Here is a 16,900-nt window from a genome sequence, read left to right as displayed (position 1 = left end):
GGAGCGAGACTAACCAGCGTCCTCGGCGCGACGGATATTCCCGTGACCGCCGGGTTCTGGGCCGCTTCACGCAGCGTGCGCTTCCGCCCTGACGTCACCACGCCCCGCTGGTGCGCGCCAACTAGTCCCTTCAGGCCTCGCCTAGGCCTGCGCCGCGGGTGGAGCCGCGGGCTGCAGTGTGGGACCCTCCTGTCACCTGGAGACCTCTCGGCTGGGGCCCCGGAGAGGTCGAGGAGGCCGTCTCTTTAGCTAAAACAGGTTTTAGCCGCCGCGTTTTTAATAGTATTTGCCACAAGTATAAAGAAGGGAGCTTTACAAGCTACTTTATCCCCAAGGTAGTGTTGGCAGAATTTGCTCTAATCCCTGCGCGATTTCGGTAGTTTGTCTAGAAGGTGCGTCTCTTTGCTTCCGTCTCTCGCCCTCTCCTAACTTTCAGCATTTGCGCGGCGCAGTTCAGCGGGTACAAAGGGAAACTTAGGGCCGACCTTCGCCCGCATTGGCGGGCAGAAGCAGTTACTCTGCTGTCGTGCTCGGACGAATTTGTAATTTAAAGTGACCCGCAAGGAATCTGGAGAGGGCTGGTTTAACGGTATCTTTAGACAACACGAATGTGAACTACATTGGTTCCCCCAAAAAAGCTCTCTGATGAGCAGGTAATTCCCCGTGGTATCGAAGTAAAGCGAAGGCTTCATAATGACCGGGAGAGAGGCTGCTTTTGCCTGTTCGCTTGCGAAACTCAGGCCTGAGTCAGTGGCATGGCCACAGTTCACAGTAATCTGGAAAACCCCTAGTTTCCAAAAATAGGGCGAGAACTTTCCAGAGGTAATTGGATTATACCCGGGGATCAATGTATTTATATTGGTTACCACAATTAGGCAGAATGGGAGAAATCAGTCTCCTTTGTGTTTTTTTTTTCCCCTCTGGGATGTTAGCAATTCCCAGAATTTCCTCAAATTTGAAGTAAAAATAACGATACTGATACAAACTACTAGAGTCTAGAGTTGGAAGAAAATGAGATCTTGGTTTACTCCAGCTATCTTTTTATCGCGCACTTGAACCTCAGAGATGGTTGGCTAGGGATGAGAAGTCCCATTATCTTTCCATTACATAGCTTGAACCCAGGGCTTACTTTGTTTAATGATGAAAACTGCACTGAACCTTGGATCTTCAGAGCAAAGGAAATTTGAATGCATTTTGATATTTGTCAGTGATGTGAGGAAAGCAAAACAAACTCAGAAACCTCATTTTTTAAAAAGCATTAAATCAGTTTTATTTAGTAAATCCCTACATGAGTAGTTCTGAACCCTGGCTGGGAATTAGAATCTTCTGGGGAGTTTTGAAAACATACTGATGCTTGAGCGTTACCTGCAGAAGTTGATGTAATTAATTTAGGGTGGGCCCAGCCAGTGTTTGGATTTTGCCCATCCTCCAGTGATTCAAATGTTCAGGCAGGGTTAAGAAATATTATTCCAAGAGAGTGTAATTCTGGTGGTGGCTAAAGCAGTTAACCTCTCTGCCCATCATCTCCTTGACCTTTCTAACCAGGCTGTTTCCAAGGAAACCTCCCTTCCCAATATTCATAGGGATTTAAAAATACTATTAACTTTGAACACTTGGGAATCTTCAAAAACTAATCGATGATAGGCTATTTTCCTGATTCTCATAACCTGTGGTTATGTAAAATAGTAGTGTTGGGGAAATTTGGATCAATGATACATAGGAATGCTGCCATTATTTCAAACTAAAAAAAAAGGCAAATTGGTAATATGCTTCATTGAAACATTGAGTTTCAATGAAATAACCGCCTGTATTTTTAATGACCTGAGAGTAATATAATTTAACTTACTTTTAAGATACTTCTTAATGGAAATTTTTTTTCTCTTTAGGGGCTCTTCCACCCTGCCCCTCCAATAAGCTGACTTGGTGATGTTTTGATATATTTTATAATATATTTTTACTCTCTAGGTCCTTGATACAGTTCACAAGCATAGGAGTGAGCTCTGGGAGGAGGAGGGGTTCCTTGCTGTGTTCCTGATATCTTTTCCCAGTAGACTTCCCTGCTCACCACCTCCTGTGTCTGACATTCATTTCCACAAGAGCAGAAACACCCTGACTATTCTATGCTTTGGGCCTATTTCCAACTCCTTCTGACTATACCCCAACTTATATCCAATAGATAAGAGTATTTTCACTCTTCATCCCTTCAGCTTCAACAAAGGTGGTAGAAGAAGTGGGCCAACATTTTATTTGTTTAGCATTAACTCATCAAACTGATGTTACTTTTACTTTTAACTTAAAAAAGAAAAAAAGCCACGACTAATCCAGAGGATGGAATGCAGTAGGTCTAGTGGTTCTGCTCCACAAGGTTATCTAAGGACAAGGGGTAAAAAAAAAAAAATTATGATTATCCTTTTCAGGGTCAGATTCCAAAAAAATCATGGTTTAGAAAATTGTTACATTATTTCTAAGTTACTTTGAAGAAAGTTGTTTTTCCACATACCTACTTCCAAAACATCAACATTAAAATGTAGAAAGACTAAGACCTATTCAGTGTTGTAATTTCCAGAACTGGGAAGAGTAAAGCACACGCTTTAATTGTATAAAAGCGTTAGTAGAAATGTATTGAGGCAAGTGAGAGAGTTCCATTAGGAAGGTAAATGTTTGAGTTGTCACTTAAAAGAAAAATGGAATGGTGTGTCTGTAATAAATTTTGTATATTCTTTCTCAAAGAACAAATGTCCTGTTAGTAGACCCTGAGTTCACCCACGTCTAAAAGTGATAACTTTTAGTGATAACTAGAGTAAGGTTGCCGTTTTTACTGTTTTAAGCCTTCCACGCTTCAGATAATGACTGGAGAGACAAATGGAATATCATTGGCCTTCCTGTGACTACTGAAGAATCACATTCTTGATGCTTTAATCAGTTCTCATTCCATTAAACTGTGTAGCCTCCCTGGGGATCATGTTTTTCATTATCATTTAAACTTTCAGGTTCTTTAATCCTAAAATCATAATTGATATAATCTCATTAATTTCTTCAGCAATTGGTATTCATCAGTAGACCACCAGAATTTAATAACAACACTGTAATTTAGGCTAAATGCAAATGAAGTGAAAGTCCCCACCAGAAGAAGCTACACTTAAAAAAAAAAAAAGATTTATTTTTATTTATTTGGGGGGGAGGGACAGAGGGAGAGAATTTCAAGCAGACTCCCCACTGAGCGTGGAGCCTGACAAAGGGCCTCAGTCCCAAGACCCAGGAGATCATGACCTGAGCCAAAACCAAGAGTCAGATGCTCAGCCAACTGAGCCACCCAGGTGCCCCAAGAAGCTACACACTTAATAAAGGGAATGGTACACACAAAGATAAATGTTAGGGTGACCAGTAAGTGCAAAAAGCAGGCAGAGAAGGGATAAGTCATCATGGTTAATGTGATCAGGGAGAATTCATAACCTTAGGAAGCTGCTAATCAAGTTTCTGTTTATAGCAGAAATCATAGAATACTTGACTTTACACATGAACTGTTCATGTGACTACATGATTTGTTTTAGTCTTGTGGTTATATGACAATAGATTCTGGTCTGGTTGCTGTCATCATTAAATAGTTATTCTGAAGATGATTTATATGTAATTAACCCTTAGGCATATACTGCTTGGTCAATCTCGTAATAGCACTGGCTTGGGCATTCTGCTGCTGGCTCTGCTGAGCACTAGTTCTGAGATTTTAAGCAACCATAGTTTTCTCATTTCTTAAAGTGAGGGAGTCCAGCTGGACCCCTTGCATGTCTAAACTTCCATGACTCTGCTTATCCAAACATCTTGAACCTCAGACTCCTCTTTGGTTCTTAATTCTTCTTTATTTTAGTCACCTAGTCCTGTTGTTCCTTCCTTCAAGGAAGGAAATTGTTCTCAAATCTGCTGTTCCTCATGCCTGGTCTTCTTGGCTCCATTCTCACCCATTCCTCATTCATCCAGGTAAATTTCTAAATTAATCTTTGAAATTCAAATATCAATTTCCTCACCTCACTTTCTCAAATAAAAACTTTGGAAATAAAGGCTGTTGAGGCTTTATACAATATAAACTTACCAGGGCACCTGGCTGGCTCAGTTGGAAGAGCTTGCAACTCTAGATCTTGGGATGTGAGTTCAAGCCCCATGTTGGGTGTAGAGATTACTTAAATTAATAAAATTTAAGAAAAAAAGTTTCAACTTGCCTTGTCACTCATTTCCTTATCAAATTACCACCTTGCCTTATTCCCTTCTATGTCTCTAAACCAAGACCAGCTGCACTTGTCTCCTAACAAATACATAGTTTACCTTCCTCATTTCACACTTTCTATTTCTCAAGCCTGCAACATTCTTACTCTTTTCTCCGTGAATTAAATCCTTCCCAGTTGCTTGAGATCTAGATGAAGCTCTACCTCTTGCCCGAAGCCTTTCTACCTGATCTGGCTTGCATTACTTTTCCCCTTCTTTGGGTTCCCTCCTAGCATTTATGACCTCTAAAATACATTTTGACACATGATTTTATACTGTTACGCATTGTTACTTGATAACTTCATGAATGGGTGTCTTGACTCCTTAAAAATAGGACCATTTTTGCATTTATTTTCCATTGTCCACAGAACCTGGTAGACACTGTGCCTATGGGAGGTAGTTAATCAGAACTTATGGAACTGAATTGCCTATTTTTTTTCCCTAGTGCCTGGCATAGGAAGGCTGGTCTTGCCTTTTCCTTTCTGTCCAGCAGCCAGTTCTATCCTCAGGTGTCTGTCCTACCACCACAGCCATCTCTCCCTAATTGAGAGCTAATGTACTGCCTAATGGAGGTCCCCATTTGTCCTGTTCACTTTGCAGCACTCAGCTGTGTTTCCACTTCTACTTTTCTGTATCCTTACGGTGGGCTACTTTTGTAGCCCACAAGCTATATAGGCATGAGCTGCAGAATAGGAGGCCTGTTGGCATTGTTATAACCAGAGTTGTAGTTCAGGGACAGGAGCTCACAGCAATACAGTGGAGTAGTTTGATGTTTGAGTGTAGACAGAGGCTCTGGGACAGTTTTTGGAGGTGTGTCCCGAAATCGGTCAAATGTGACTAAGAGTTAGGCCAGTGCCAGTTAGATAAACTGAACTGTAAAGCCAACAAAACCATAGGTTTGCTTTGGGAGCTAGACTAATGTTAATATCTGGTCTGATCTCTTTTTCACACAGGAAATTAAGGTCCAAGGAGGAGGCTGCAAATAGTAGCTACTCATTAGTATTTGCTGATTGCAAATTATTCAGTGCAGGCTATGTTTGGATGGATTCATTCTTTATGGTATTAAATGTCAGGAATTGGCCAACTAGTCTTGGTATTAGTCACTTATTCAAGAGTAGTAAGAGTTTGTTGGTATGACTTCCAAACAGATTACATCAAGGGAATGTGGCCCTGCCAGCTCCTGGATTTTGGCCCAGTGAAACTAATTTGGGACTTCTGACCTATAGAACTGTAAGATAATTTTTGTTGATGTAAGCCACTAGATTTATTGTAATTCTTTATAGCAGTTATAGGAAACAAATGCAGTAAGATTAGCTATTTCCTGATACTATTTTTTTTAATATTTTTTATTTATTTGTCATAGAGAGAGAGCACAAGCAGAGGGAGCGGCAGGCAGAGGGAGAAGCAGGCTCCTTGCTGAGCAAGGACCCCGATGCGGGACTCCATCCCAGGACCCTGGGATCATGACCTGAGCCAAAGGCAGACGCTTAATGACTGAGCCACTCAGGCGCCCCTAAACTCTTACTTATATGTTGACAACTAAGTACTAGGCTCTATTACAGGCATTGGGGATATGGTGATGAATGATAGATTCTGCCTTCAAGGAGCTTGTAGATGATACACAGATATACAAGTGTGATAATTTTGACTAATTTTTTTTTAAATGGAAGGATCTTTGAGATAGTAAGTGAACGAAAGAAAGTTCCAGCTTGGGCTCCTGGGTGGCTCAGTTGGTTAAGCAACTGCCTTCAGCTCAGGTCATGATCCTGGAGTCCCAGGGTCGAGTCCCACATTGGGCTTCCTGCTCAGCAGGGAGTCTGCTTCTCCCTCTGACCCTCCCCTCTCTCATGCTCTCTCTCTCTCTCTCTCTCATATAAATAAAATCTTTAAAACAACAAAAAAAGAAAGTTCCAACACCATACATGTAGTGTGATACTTTTTATATGAAATTAACTACATATATATGAATTACTAGTGAAATGAATTTTTAAGTGTTGAAACAATGCATATCTGAATTGTTTATTAGATTCAACAGATGTAAAATTACTTTGTCAAATTGCCATAACAATTTCTAGACACTCTCAGTTTCTGCACTTATTAACTACCCATAACGAACAGTTCAGAGTTTGGTGCCAGCCCATGGGCCATTCTTTGGTATTATTCTTTGAATTTTTTAAAATAGTGAACATTTATTTTTTGTATAATTGCAATTGTTTTGAAAAAAATTCCAATTCAGTCTGATAATTGACATATAGGTACAAGGTAGAGAAGTGGTTCCGAGGATGGGGTAGTTTTATGGACAAGCAACAAAGGTGGCAAAAAGGAGATGGATTTTAAAGGGTACATAGGCATTTGTCAGAAAGGTAAGTGTGGGAGAGTGTTTTAAACAGGGAAAACAGGAGCCATGGTAGAGAGGTATGAAATTGCTAGGTGTGTTGAGAAAGGTAGTGGACATCTTTCCCTTAGGGACCCACAACTTCTCCATTCTCAGTGTAGGTGGTTTGGGTAGGGCTGACCTCCTCCCTAGCTCACAAACTAATCAGCATTTCTCACCCCTCTTCACTTCCTCCCAGTGATTGGTTCAGCACGTCAGTTAAGTCCAGGACTTTTACTGTAACCCTGGCTAGGGAAAGAGAAAGAAGTATTTGTTTCTTCTGGGATTGTCAAGAGGAGAGATGTAAGCCCAGACCTACAGAGTGCCATCTTACTACTGGATAGGGGAACCAGTTTGAGAATGGAGTTAGCAGAGAAAAAGAACAGAGGCCAGAGATAGAAACCCAATCCAAAGACTTCATTTAAGGCTCACATGTAGCCATACCCTATCTTCTACCCCTGGGATTTTCAGTTACATGAACAAATAACTTCCTTTTTATTCATTTAATCTTAAATCCTCTTAACTGAAAAGACCTACATAAAGAATATTATGGTGTGCTAGAATATTGTGTGTGCGTGTGTGTGTGTGTGTGTATGTGTACACTAGGGACTAAGATGCTACAGGGGTGGGCAAGGTCTAGAAGGGCTGAGGAACAGGTCTTCACTTTTGGAGGCTCCCAGAAGCTCTGGAGGATCTAAAGCAATGGTAAAAGGGAGTCACTAGTGCTAAGCCCACATCACCAAACCAAAACTAACATCTAACTTAATTGCATTTTTAGCCTCCTCCAGGAATGTAATCTTAACCCTTCAGTCTAGGGTTTCTTGGTTGGCAGTAGGGAGGTAATTCGTTTAATAGGTCCATTTTGTCCCCCAGAGGAAGGTGACCTTGCCTGAAATAATCCTTCCTCCCCACCCCACCCCCACTTATGACTTCCTTGTCCCATTCCTTCTCTGGCTTTAAAGCCTTTACTTTTCTGGAGCTCTTTGGAGCTCTTTTCTATTTGCTAGATGGAGTACTGCCCAATTCATAAATCGCTCAATAAAGCCAATTAGATCTTTAAAATTTACTCAGTTGAATTTGTTTTTTTTATTTAACAGCAGTGATTACCTCAAGAAAATGAAGAGCTATAAATCAGAAAGTAATATTAAGAACAGTTACTTCCTCAAGTTTTTCTAGTAGTTTCATTTTTCTTCTGTTTCTTTACTTCTGGTTGGGGCTAGGCAATTAAAAATGGAAAGGACCTAGCAAGTCCTTGAAAATTACATATTAAAAAATACTGTTTTCCTTTTAAGGATTGAGAGTTATACTATAATTTACAAAATTACAATTTTGAGCAATGAAGTAGGTGACTCCATTTACTAGTGTTTTCTGTTTCCAATAAGCATTCAGCATAAGCAGACTTTCACTGAAGAAACTTTTAGGAATATTAAGAATCAGCTTTTCTGAAGCACCCTACTCAGTTAATTAGTTTTCTTAGCAGGAACAAGAAGTAACTGGGAATCTCAGGAATGCTTTGGCCGTTTTGGACATTATAACAAAAATAAATGAGCTTCACATCAAGTTCCCTACATATAATTATCATGCCTCTTTAACCTAGAATAATTACCTAGGGTTTTTTGTCTTTTATAGTATTTTTCATGATTCCAGGCCAGTGGTTTTGCAGCATGTTCCTCAACTTGGATTTGTCTGATTGTGATTAGATTCAGGTTGAACATTTTCCCAGGAATGCTCCGTAGATGATGTATCCTCCAAGTTTCACAACAAGGGGCGTACGATGTTAAATTATTGTCCAATTTTTGGTTACTTTCAATGATTTGGTTAAAGGTGGTATCCACCAGATTTATCCATTGTAAACATACCTTTACATTTTTGTAATAAGTAACCTGTGGGATAATTCTTTGGCAATAAATAACATATCTTATGTACATTGTTTCAAAGAAGAAAAATGGCCCAGTTGAAACCTTATAGAGTTGGAAAGGATTATTTCAACAAACTTCTAGTGAGTACCCACTAATTATGTCATGCTAGGTGCTAAGACCACAAAGTAGTGAGACTGACCAGAGTAAAACAAAGAGCAAAATACCACAGGAGAATTTGGGAGAAGGACAAAGACCACATTAAAAGTGAGGAAAGGAAAGTTCAGAGATATAAAATGACCAAAATCGAATGTCAGAAGTGAGATTAGAACTCTGGTTTTTCTAATGCCCAGTACAGTGTTCTCTCCATGACAGCCTCTGAAGATTGTATTGTAAAGCTGGTTCTCTGGGACAGATACAACATTTGTTCTTACAGTGAAAAAAGTTCATGACACCTTATTGTGTAACTAAAAGAACAAGCTTTCTCCGGGCCCACCATAGGGTGCTTTAGAAGAAATGTTTTTTAGATTGATTTAAATTATGTACCTCGTGACATTAAACTCCTCCTTGGAGACCTAGTCGAGTTTTATATCAGGGAAAGTTTTTCTCATAGTGACAAGGACAGACACACAGGTGCCACACCGTAAAGAGACACACACACACACACTGTTGCCACACCGTAAAGACACACACACACGCACACACACACACACACACACACTGTTGCCACACCGTAAAGAGACACACACACACTGCTGTCGGGAAACTAATTCAGAGGTATTTACATCCTACATCCTGGGACTACTGAACAGTCGACACGTAATTCCCGTAATTGCTTTATGAAATACGGAATGTTTGCATATATATCACTGGAATCTCAAAAATAACCCAGTTAACTCCTTAAGGTGGGAAGCACGGATCAGTAGATATAGGCTGGATTGCTAATTATTTTGCCTTTACATTTAAGAATCTCTCGTGTATAATTAATTTTCAGAACAGAAACATAAGGGGGAATAGTCTCATACATTCATTTATTCATGTATGTATGTCATACATTCATTCATTCAGGACTACCTCGGCTTCAAACTTAAAAGCTGGTTCTGGAGATGTGCTGTTTTAGGCATGCGATTTCTTTTGAGCTCAGTTTTGAATCTATAGACGCTGCAATCCCAACGTGGTCTTTTCCCTGATGGGGAAGTTCAGGGAGAAATAGGTGGCTTCAGGCTACAAACTGGAAAAGCTCAATTCTACCCCCTCAGTAGTTTCAGGAATTGTTTTTAAACGTGAAGGCCAGGATATCAGTTGCCCTTTGCTCGCTCTTCTCAGTACGGAACTTCGTAACGTCCTGCGTACTTGGGATAAATGAATTTATTTGAACAGGTAAGTATTTACAATTTTTTACATTAGGACTGTAGTGAGAACTCCCTCCGCCAGCAGCTGAAGGGCCCTCCCTAATCTAGAGGAGGCTGGGATCCCCAAGGGCTCTACCGTGGGGGAGGTGACTTAAGTGGGCTGGTCAATTGGAAAGTCCTTTTCCCCTTGCTACGAACTTGGCGAAAACTGTCCACACCCCGTGAGACAACTGACCTGAGTGTATCCCCACTACCCCAGGCCCCCAGGCCCTGCGAAGCCTCACGGTCCGCTCAGGGACAATCGCGCTCAGCTCCGTCCCTGAACTCATGCAAGGCCGGACTGGGCTATCGTAGGCGTCAGGGGAGAAAGATTTCTCAACTGTCAAGAGGCAAGAGCACGCCCGAGTACTCCGTCATTTCTAGGAAGCCTGGAGGCCGCCAGGGTGCGGGGGCGGACAGGAAGGACAACGCACAAGCCAGATCTGCCAGCCTAGAGCCAATCCGCGCAAGCGCAGCGCCCTTTCCCTTCGCGTCGCTGCGGTTGACCGACTCCCTCCGCCAATTGCCGGATCTAACTTGGTGGCCTTCTCCGCGCGCCTGACTTCCGTCCCTGAGCGGCCGTGACGTAGCGGGTCTCCTCCCCTCGCACCCCGCGGCGCCGGTCTCTTGTGACGTAAGCAGCAGAATCCTCTCAGTCCGGATCTAGGGCGGAGAATGGGGTGGGGCGGACGGGAAGGTCGCCTGCTCCTCCCGCTGACCTGAACGTGTTTTGTAAAGGAAACCTCTCGTAATTTCCTAAGACCTCAAATTAAGTCTTTAAACTGTTCCCGTTTCCTAATAAGGGAGAAAACGGCCCCTCACCTTAGTTCCAGCTCCTTCCAAGCGGAGAGTTCTGTTAGACGTAAACTGCAAAATGTGTCGTTATTTGGATTTATTTGCATCTTTTGCTTGTTATTTTTATGTATTCTCTTAGTGTGTAAATTGGAAGAAAGTGACATCCATAAAATCGTAACTTTGTATATGGAGGCAGGGATAAGCCGTACATAGTTTGGCTTGATGAGATTAATGTAATTTTAATTTAGTTTAAAGTTAGTTTCCATTTGTATCATCCAGGAGTGGCATCAAGAAAGGCTGGGCATAAAAAACTGTTAAAAAGCTTTCAGGAGTGTTTAATCGTTTTGTAAGCTATTTTTTTTTTTTTAAGATTTTATTTATTTATTCAACAGAGAGAGAGAGACAGCGAGAGAGGGAACACAAGCAGGGGGAGTGGGCGAGGGAGAAGCAGGCTTCCCGCCGAGCAGGGAGCCCGATGCGGGGCTCGATCCCAGGACCCTGGGATCATGACCTGAGCAGAAGGCAGACGCTTAACCCACTGAGCCACTTAGACGCCCTCGTTTTGTAAGCTATTTAAAGCCGAGATAAAAATCAAGGTGTATTAGAAATAAAAAGACCTTAAACTTACAAAGGGTGAAGATTTTGTTTACAGATAGTGAAATAGACAACAGAGATTTCTGTGACTTGCTCAAGAGGGATGGAATTCAGGCCACTGCTTTCACAATGCCAGTACTCTCGCCAGTTTGACGAAGGCTGTCTTCAGAACCCCCTGCTGGACCTGGGCATCTGTTGCTACTTTTCTTGCCTTCCTCCCTCACTTGTCTTTTCCCCTTTTCCATGATTCTGGTTCCCTTCCTGAGTTCTCCTCTTGTTCTCCCCACCCCGTTTTGCATTCTGTTTGACTTCCTTTGTTTTCTTCGTAGTTTAGCCAGCCTTTCCTTTCCTCTCCTTTAAATGCCTCTTTTTAAAATACCTGTAAAAGGAAATAGAAGAATTTTTAAAGTTTATTTTCTTGTTTTAAGGGAGGTTTGGGGGGGCGGGTAAGTTTGTGTATAGATAGATGTAAAATTTCCTCTGGTGAAAGCTGCCTTCTGCTTTCTTCCATAGCAGTACAGTGAAAGTAGGAGTGTGTGTGTGTGTGTGTGTGTAGTGAAGAAGAGAGAGGAGGGAGTGTGTAGTGAGCTGTTTGGAATCAGAAACTGGAGAAAAAATATATAAATAGGTGCTCTACTCAATTCAAAACAACATAGCTGTAGGTTCTATGAAACAAACACATCATTTCCAATCAGTCCCTGCACATTGCCTCAGTAATGCATTTCTTTAGATGATTTGTGTCATTTATAGAATAAACCTGTAGCTGTAGCTGCCCCAGAAGTAGTAGTCACAGGGATTCTGTTTATCTATTTATTTCATAAATAATGAAATAATATATCAGTGTTTCCAGACTACATGGCCACCCTAGAGGCTTCTCAATGTGGTGACACCTGTTTCCAGTTCTGCCAGTGGATGCTGCTATCCTTGTTCTACACTTGGGGAACCTAAAGCAGAGTCACTTGCCTGACATTACAGACCTATAATGAGGCAGAACTTCTGCTGCTTTTCCCAATTCTCTAGTCTCTGTGTGAACATGTCTAGTAATAATATCTAATTTTGAATGAGTAATAGAATTCACTAAAATATGCTTATAGCAACTGAATGACGTATTTATTTACCAATTTATTTCTTTGGTGTTTGTCTTATTCTGCTTGGTCAATAGTAATTTACAGAAATTGATTGGAAACCTATTTTGTATATTGCTAAAGCATTTGAGGATAGTCCTGAAGTTTGGTTTATGTTTTAGTTCCCTATATTGAAAGAAAATATGCTGCTCTGTATCCCATAATTTAAAAATAATTGGAAAGTTGAGTGCATTAAACTAAGTGAAACGGAGAAAGACAAATACTATACTATATTCACCATCACCCAGAACTTATTGCTCTTATAACTGGAAGTTTGTACCCTTTGACCAATACCCCCTCATTCCCCACCCGTTCCTGCCAACCACTGGTAATCACCACTCTACTGTTTTTCTGAGTTTGGCTTTTTTAGATTCCACGTATGTGAGATCATACAGTACTTGTCTTTCTCTGTCTAACATTTCACATAGCATAATGCCCTCAAAGTTCTTCCAAGTTGTCTCAAATGGCAGAATTTCCTTCTTTCTCATGGCTGAATAGTATTCCATTATATGTATACTCCACATTTTCTTTATCTATTCATCCACTGATGGATGCCTACATTGTTTCCATATCTTGGCTATTGTGAATAATGCTGCAACAAACATGGGAGTGCAGATATCGCTATGGGATCCCGATTTTAATTCCTTTGGATATACATCCAGAAGTGGGATTGTTGGATCATATGGTAATACTATTTTTAATTTTTTGAGGAACCTTTATACTGTTTTCCACAGTGGCTCTACCAATTTACATTCCCACCAATAGTGCACAAGGATTCCTTCCCATCCAGGACCTCACCAACACTTGTTATCTCTTGTCTTTTTGATGATGGCCATTCTATCAGGTATGAAGTGATATCTCATTGTAAAGGGAGGGATGTGTTGACTACCCTTACTGTGGTAAATGTTTCATAATATATATGGTGTATCAAATCTTGTGCACCTTAAACTTACATAATATACTATTATAGCTCAGTACAATTATAGCTCAGTAAATCTGGGGAGGAAAAGAAAACAAAGAAAATAAAAAGAATTGTTGATTTCAATGAAGAGTGAAAACAGAAAAAATGATATGATCTATGATATTCAACCCAAACATTTATATTAGAATAAATTATTTCCATAATGTCTGTGTAATGTTATTTGTCTATCCTGAAGTTTACAATTCACAGAAGACTCTTATTCTATATTATTCTTTTTTCCCCCAAAATTCTACCTTCCAGAGTAGTGATTCTTTAACTTTTATATCTTATACCTTATCATAAAGTTAGGAACCTGGATCCCTGGATGGTAGAAACACAAAGCTTGCTTATTCCAAAAAACTTTTTTATATATTGATAGGACTTTATTATTATCCTTACCATATACACTATTTTAAAAACAAAGCAGAAACATCGATCGTTGGGGGTTAATTTTATTTTTGTGGCTTTAAAATACAAATAAAAATGATTATATTAGTCTTTAAAATGTCAGCAATGGTGTTGACATTTTTACTGCTAGAACTGTAAAACATATCGACATGAAATAATATCATCACCTGAGAAATTATGCTGATCAGTTCTCTTATTGGAAAACTTGAGGATGCCATGGGATATAATTTGAAATGGGGGCTCAAAGAGCAAAGTCTACTAACTTTATTCTTCTGTCTTAGAACTCTCACAATTAACATGTAGTCTGAACAGAAAGCATTAACAAGGGACTAGGCTTTACATGTTTCATTGCTCTGAAGCTCTCAAGTGGGACAACACATATGTAAAAAAATTTCTTTAGATTATTTGGAAAAACTTTATTCCAAAGTATTGTGAACTTCCATTCTGCAGATGATTGGAATGTTTTTGGATAATGAATCTATCCATTTATACTGATATGTCCTTGACCCTCACATTCTTTTGCAGTTACTTTTGCTGCATAAACAATTGACCTAAATTTGCCATCTTGAAACAACCGTTTTACTATGTTCATAGTTTTTGTGGGTCAGAAATTCAGACCAAGAACAGACTGGTTGATTCTTCTCCTTGAAGTCCCTTGGACTGGTCTGGCTCAAAGACTAGGACTGCTGAGGGGAGCAACCACCCTTGGCTATTTTGTGTGGGTTGCCTTCCTTACAGCTAGTGTCCTCTGGGTAATTAGACTTTTATGTGGCAGCACAGGGCTGCAGCCTTAAGTGTTATAGTGTATAAGGCTGGTACTGCATTGCCTTTTACGACACAGCCTCACTGTTGTGTCCACTGTAGTCTATTGGTCGAAGGAGTCATAAGCCTACCCAAATTCAGGCAGTGTGCCCATTGATGCCCCCCACCCCCATGCCATGGAAGGAGCATTGAAAGAAGGGGCACATTCTAAGACTGCCATTTACTCTATATCCAACTCTCTCATACTCCTATTCAATGGTAAAGGAATTCCTTTAGCTATTTTCACAAAGTGAAAACAGGCATATCTCATTTTGTGTGCTTCACTTTATTATGTTTACAGATATTAGGCTTTTTACAAATTGGAAGTTTTGTGGCAACCCTGCCTTGAACAAGTCTATCGGTGCCATTTTTCCAGCAGTGTTTGCTCATGTAATTTCTCTGTGTCATATTTTGGTAATTCTTGCAATATTTCCAACTTTTTCATTATTATTATATTTGTCATGGTGATCTGAGATCAGCAATTACTAATTGCTGAGAGCTCAGATGATGGTTAGCATGTTTTAGCAATAAAGTATTTTTAAAAATATTTTTTTTATTTAAGAGAGAGAGTGCAAGCAGGGGGAGCAGCAGAGGGAGAGGGAGAAGCAGGCTCCCCACTGAGCAGGGAGCCCGACGTGGGGCTCGATCCCAGAGTCCTGGGATCATGACCTGAGCTGAAGGCAGACACTTAACTGAGCCACCTAGGCGCCCCAATAAAGTATTTTTTAATTAAGATATGTACATTTTTTTAAGACATAATGCTATTACACACTTAATAGACTATAGTGTAAACGTAACTTTTATATGCACTGAAATACCAAAAAATTCATTTACTCACTTCATTGCAATATTTGCTTTATTGCAGTGGTCTAGAACCAAACCCACAATATCTCTGAGGTAAGTCTATACGTGTATTTGTATAGGTTAGCACTTGGAATTAAGCAGATGCCTGTACCCCCAAAACCTTACTCCTGTGACCTGGCCTCTCCAGAGACCAGTTTCAGGCCCCTAGCTACCCGAACTTTCACTGCCCACATGTGTGCAGACTGCACTCTGTCAGCTGGCCTTTGGCTGTTGGCATCCTCCAGGCCTGTTGTGCTCAGGCTGGTCTCCAAAAGCTGCACAGGCTCCAGGGTGGAAGGTGCCCACTTCTCCAAAACCTTTCTGAGTTGGAAGCTTTAAACCAGTGACAAAAGTGCCCATTTGGACTAGCTGCCTGATGTGGTCCTGGGCTTATCCGATCATCAACGCTCCCAGGTGTCTATATTGGAGAGTACCCAGCCACGCTGGCTGCCCCACCTGCCTGGGCAGGTTAGTGCACTTTCCTCCAGCTCTGCCCTCAGGAGGAATATGCACATTGTGTAGAATAAGGCTTGGAGTTAGGCAGATGCTGGGTACCAGAAAAAGACTGCTGCTGTGTCCCATGTTCCTGGCCACCCCAACTTACGTGACATATACATAAGTAGTACGTACCCCGTCATCAACCCTGGGCAGCCAGAACCCTCCAGGCTAGGGCCTGGAGCTAGGGCCCATCCTTAACCACTGGCACATCCAAAAGAATGGAGGGAACCTCCCCCCGGAAACCACTCTGACACAGCCACTGAAGTGGGTGGCTGGGACCCCATGTGGATTTACTGTCTGCTGGAGTCCCAGGTTTCTGCAGCAATCAAAGCTTCCAGGTGTCTCTTCTTGGAGGAGATCCTGGCCAGACCACACATTCCATCCCTGCTAAAACAACCCAGATTATTCGGGCTCTGCCATCAGTGGGAATATGCACATTTGTGTAGATTATGATTTGGATTAGGCAGATGCCTTGTAACCCCCAAAGCCTGCTCCAGATACCTGGCCTCTCCAGATGCTTTCCCTGTTTAAGTCCTTGGCTACCCTGGCCTATGCCCCCTGTGCATGCTCACTTTTTTTGCACCCACTTTTTTGCACTCATAAGCAGGCCTTGGGTAGACCTGGCACTGAAGCCCATGGAACTCTGACCCTAACCACTCGCATACCCTCTGGCGTGGTAGAAGACCACCTCCTGAAAATCGCACTGGATTGGCAACTGAAAATGACTAACAGTGTTTATATGGACTTGCTTCCCTATCCCACTATAGACTAGTACTCCCAGATGTTTTCTAATGGAGGATACCCTGTCCTGCCTGCCTGGCCCCTTCCTGGCAAGGAAGTTGAAAACCTTCCAGCTCTGCCTTGGACAGGGAGAATGTTACACAATGGTGGGCAGGCCTTGCAATTAGGCTAATGTTTTGTACCTCCAAGAACCCACTCCTGTGACCTAGCCTCTCCCAACACTCACCCTTTTCCAGGACCCTGGCCACCAGGATCTG

General features: G+C 41.4%; 1 long non-coding RNA gene across 6 annotated transcripts in view; it reads left to right on the top strand.

Annotated features, from left to right (window-relative positions):
* Positions 1 to 272: 272 nt before the first annotated feature.
* The window catches only part of LOC118554664 (uncharacterized), a 50,117-nt gene continuing 33,489 nt past the window's right edge, over positions 273 to 16,900 (top strand). For 3 of the 6 annotated variants that reach the window (XR_013446766.1, XR_013446767.1, XR_013446760.1), the window contains exons 1-4: positions 281 to 335; positions 9,814 to 10,512; positions 13,126 to 13,235; positions 15,427 to 15,458. This is a non-coding gene — a long non-coding RNA (uncharacterized LOC118554664). Of the gene's footprint in view, positions 336 to 9,813; positions 10,513 to 13,125; positions 13,236 to 15,426; positions 15,459 to 16,900 lie in introns of all 6 variants that reach the window. The other 3 variants (XR_013446762.1, XR_013446765.1, XR_013446768.1) reach the window with 3 other exon arrangements.

The sequence above is a fragment of the Halichoerus grypus genome, chromosome 1 (genome assembly GCF_964656455.1).
Source record: "Halichoerus grypus chromosome 1, mHalGry1.hap1.1, whole genome shotgun sequence".
NCBI lineage: Eukaryota > Metazoa > Chordata > Mammalia > Carnivora > Phocidae > Halichoerus > Halichoerus grypus.
Note: the sequence above shows the minus strand (reverse complement) of the source record. Positions and strands in the feature narration are given on the sequence as shown.